The sequence below is a fragment of the Antechinus flavipes genome, chromosome 2 (assembly GCF_016432865.1).
Source record: "Antechinus flavipes isolate AdamAnt ecotype Samford, QLD, Australia chromosome 2, AdamAnt_v2, whole genome shotgun sequence".
In the NCBI taxonomy this organism is placed as follows: Eukaryota; Metazoa; Chordata; class Mammalia; order Dasyuromorphia; family Dasyuridae; genus Antechinus; species Antechinus flavipes.
In genome coordinates this window covers 296,240,541-296,245,707 of record NC_067399.1, presented here as the reverse complement: position 1 = coordinate 296,245,707, position 5,167 = coordinate 296,240,541, and positions in this window count along the sequence as shown.

Here is a 5,167-nt window from a genome sequence, read left to right as displayed (position 1 = left end):
AAATTAACCTGAGAAGGAAATCAAAAATGCAAGTGGATAAAAAGAGAGGGATTGGAAATACTATGTAGTGGTCTGATGATCATTTCTTATAGAACAATAATAATCCATTATATTCCTATACCCTAATTTAGTCAGCCATCTGTTCCCAGAGAGAGGACTGTGGGTGCTGAATGTGGATGACAATATAGTATTTTCACTTTTGTTGATCTTTGCTTGCATTTTGTTTTTCTTTCTCATTTTCTTCCTTTTTGATCTGATTTTTCTTGTGCAACATGATAATTGTGGAAATATGTATAAAAGAACTGCACATGTTTGACATATTGCTTAATGTCTGGAGGGGTGGCAGGAAGGGAGGGAAAAAATTTGGAACACAAGATTTTGCAGGGGTGAATATTGAAGATTGTCTATGCATGTGTTTTGAAAATAATAATAAAAAAGAAAGAAATGAGGCCTTTATCAGAATCCTGATATGTTAAAAAAAAAAATTCCCAGTTTACTGCTTCCCTTCTAGTCTTTTCTGCATGGGTTTTGTTTGTGCAAAAACTTTTTAACTTGATATAATCAAAATTACCCATTTTGCATTCCATATTTACTCTAGTTCTTATTTGGTTACAAATTCTTTCCTTCTCCACAGATCTGAGAATACTCACAAAATTAAGCATAATCCTGAATGAAAAAAAAAAAGGAAATTCAATAAATTGCCAGACTTTCAGGATTTTATTGCAAAAAGACTTGAACTTAATAGAAATTTGACATATAAGATTCAAGAGAAATAGAAAGTAAACATCAAATATTAATTTCAAGGGACTCTAAAGACAAGCTGTCTATATTTTATATATGAAAATGTAAACCATATGTCCAAGATGGTCATTGGTAATTGGGGGGTTCAAAATAAAGGTTGGTGTAGAGGTGAGTATGATATGATTCTAAAAAGCAAAATTATGTAGGAAAAGGTAAAAAAGAGTAATTATGTTATACAAATGAAATGTGAAATCAAGAACTGACACAAAGGGATTAGATGAAGGAGGTGAGATAGTTCTAGAATCCTACTCACATTGGAAATAGATTAAAGGGAGAACAATACATATATATTTAGAAGGGGATAAAAGTTTTCTAAATTTATAAAGAAATAAGAGGGGGAGAGAATAGGATAAAGGGGAGATATAAAAGGGTATATTGTTTAATGGAAATGGGATAAAGAAGGAAAAAGAGAGGGGGAGAGAATAAAAAAGGGATTTTGGAGAGGAAGGCAGGGTAAATAATAGCAAGACAAGATAGTAGGTAGAAGGAAAAGCAGAGGAGTTAGCAGGGATTTGAAGTAAGAGATTCACAAATATAATAATAATCAGGAATAGAATTTATTAAAAAAAACAGAAGTAATGATTGTTGATTTCTTTTTTTTTTAGTTGAATAGGAAAGGTTAATATTTTAAAAATTTTTTCTATTATTTGTTACAGCTTTTTATTTTTCAAAATATATGCAGAGATAAAATTATCTATGCATATATCTAACATTAGGCCTTACAAACCCTTGTGTTCCAGTTTTGTGATTATTGATTTCAAACAAAATTAAAGCTAAAATAGATTTAATCAAAAGAGAAAAATAGGGAAGGCATACTATGTGTCAGCCATATTAATATTGTTTTAAACTAAAATAATTAAATAGTATAAATGTGGAATATTACTATGATGTAGGAAATGATGAATTGGTGGATTTAGAAAAATATGGAATGACTTGGGCTTATGAAGGATGATATTATCCACCTTCAGAGAAACAAAGGACAAACAAGCATAGTACAACCTTACATAGATGTATATGATTTTTATGTATGTAATATACACATATATAAATGTGTGTATGATTATAGATATCTATGTATATGTATGTGTATAGATGTATATACAAACATAACCATTTTTAATTTTAGCCTTTTGGGGGGAGGTAAGGAGGAGAAAAGGGAAAAAAGAATAAAGTAAAAAGTACACAGCAGAGAACAAAAGAAAATGTATAAAGAAGTAAAGAAAAGATAGATACCTCTGAACACAATGTGTAGTATTTATTATATAGGCTTCCTCGAAATACAAATTTATTTTTTATATTTTGAATCTTCTCTTATATTCTGCTGTGCACATGGAAATGTTTTTTCTTTTTCTTTTTCCCTATTGTTTATATTCTGTATTAAAGCTTTCAATAAATAAATTTAAAATAAAAAAGAGTAGCCTTAGAGTGGAGCTTGGAGGGGAGAAGAAAAAAAAAATCACAGTAGAACAACTTAGAAAGTAAGGGGGAAGGACTGCTCTCTAATTTTTCCTGAGTGATTGGAATAAATATTTATGAGTTACATTTAGCAACAGCTGATGGAACCACCCCCTTCTTTCTCATGTATTACATCTTTCAATCACTCTTTAGTATCTTGGTCAGTGTAAGTCAAGGGTATACAAAATCCCCAAGTGATCTCTGGTTTTTTTTGCTCCCTTATTGACATATGCCATGGTTTCCCTCATTCTCTTTGCTTAATGCTGATAATAGTTCCTATTCATTACTGGGTTTCACACTGACAATGGGCAAAGAAGGAAACTAGTCTCTTTGATACACAATAGTATTATTGTGACCTTTCACAAGGGACAGGAAGAACTAGAATTCCAGCTCTAGAGTCTTTTCCATCATTTCATCATTTCATGGTTTCCAGTCCAATATTCTCTTTTTTAAGCTCCATTCTAGGTCTGACATTCTATGATTCCATCATTCCAAGGCTTTTTCTATCTTTAACATTACTGTTCATGCTTCAACATCCCCATTCTAGGTCTGGAATTCTGTGGATACATCAGTCCAAGACCCTCTCATTTCTAACATTCCTGTTGTATGTTCCAACATCCTAAGTTTCTAAGCCCCATTCTGGGTCTGGCATTCTGTGGTTCTATTATACCAAGACCTTCTCTCTTCTCTAATACTTCATGTTCATGTTCCAATATCTTATTTTCTAGGTCCCCAGTCCTCATCCTATAGTTATATGATTCCAAGGGCCCTTTTAGCTCTAATATTCTATGACCCAACGATTCTAAGATCTCCCTTAGTTCTAATATTCTATGATTATGTGGCACAATAAAAAGAGCACTTCTTGAAATTGTGAGCAGACTTTGCAGGTTTGCAGCAAATCACAGCTTTGCAGGTTAAGCGTGTGACCTAAAGCAAGCTATTTTCCTTTCTTAGTCCTCCATTTTGGACTGATTTATCTCAGCTTTAAATCCTGTTCCCACATCCTTTATGACTTTGTGAATTGAAAAAAGGTCTTTGAATTTAGCTGCATCCAGATTTCAGAGAGGTGACAGTAGACAGAGTACTTGGAAATCTACTTCCAAGCACAGTAGACAGGCTTGGAATTAGAAAGACATCTTCATGAGTTCAAATCTGGCCTCAGACACCAGCTGAGTGACCCTAGGGAAATCACTTAACCCAGTTTGCCTCGATTCCCTATTTGTAAAATGAGCTGAAGAAGAAAATGACAAATGACTGCAGTAGGTTAAAAAACAAAAAACAAAAAATCCAAATGGGATCACGAATAGTTGGACACGAATAAAATGACTGAACAACAATTCTAAGATTTTGGATTGTTTGTAGCCTCAGTATACAAACACCTAATGCTGAAATATTTGCTCCCAGAGCTTTCTGCTGTTTCCGGGCAGTACCAGCATCAATGGACAAACTGCAGAGCCTGAAGACATGTGCTTTGTTTGTTCTGTCACAAATGTTTTCCATTGCAAAAGATAGATGGGTTTGTTCTGACATTTTACAGCCTCACCCTTCACAGGGGAAAAGGTCTTAATCCCAGATCCTAAAGAAATCATTGCCTACAGATGAGCAAAAATAAATGCCAGGAGAGATCTGGTAGGATCCTGGAGGGTCAATTCAGGGCAAAAAAAGAGGCTGAATTTCAGACTACCTATCATATCTCTAATAGCCGCCAAGGCAACAGTAGTATTGGCCAATATTTGTGACTTTAGGTAAACCATTGATTTTCTCTGAGCTAGCTTTTCTTCCTTGGTAAGATGAGAGGATTGGATGAGATAGTTTCTAAGGTCCCTTCCAAGGCTAAAATCCCATTCAGTCCACCAAGCATTTATTGAGTACCTCCTATGTATGTAGAGAGAACATGGCATAGTGTGGAGACAGAGCTCACCAGGAAAACCTGACTTCTAGTCTCATCTCTGACACATTTTGGCTGTGTGACCCTGAGCAATTAATTCACTTAACCTTTCAGTAGTTTAGGCCAAAGCTTCTGAAACTGTGGTTTGTGGCTCCATATGCGGTCTTGTAACTGAATATGAGGGTCATGAAATTAGGATTTATTATTAGTAAATGTTTGATTTGCACACCTATTTTATGTACCTATGTACCTGGGGTCACTTAAAAATTTCATGGGTAAAAAGGGGTCACAAGTGGAAAAAGTTTAAGAAGTCACGGTCTAAGTCAAGGGTATCAAATCCATATAGAAACAGGGGCTGCTAAATTCTTTATAAGAATCGCTGTGGGTTGCATATTAATATAGTTTTCAAATGAATGTTAATTTATATTTTATTGTATTTTTATTTATTTTGTTCAGTATTTTCCAATTACATCTTAAACTGGGCTGGGCCCATTGTAGAGGGGCTGCCTAGGGCACAGGCCATATGTCTGACACCTATGTTCTTGATAATTCTCTAAGATTAACTTGTAGAAAAGGTGCTGCCCAACATGGGTAAAGGTAGCTTTCTTATCTGGGAGTTCCCAATCTTAGTCAAGCTACAGGCCCAAACCTTATCTCTATCCTTTGGTATCCCCAGTAGTGTAAGGCACTATTAGGTCCTCTGTTCCCAATGCTCATTCCATTTTCTTTTTTTAAATTATTATCAAAACTTTTTATTTTCAAAGCATATGTATAGATAATTTTCAAAATTCACCTTTGCAAAACCTAGTGTTCCAATTTTTTTTCCTTCTCTTCCTCCTACTCCTTCCCCTATATGGCAAGTAAAACTAATATATGTTAAACATATGCAATTCTTCTATAGGTATTTCACAATTATCTTGCTGCACAAGAAAAATCAGATCAAAAATGGAAAAAATGAGAAAGAAAAAAAGATGCAAGCAAACAACAAAAAAGTGCAAGTATTATGTTGTGATCCACACTCAG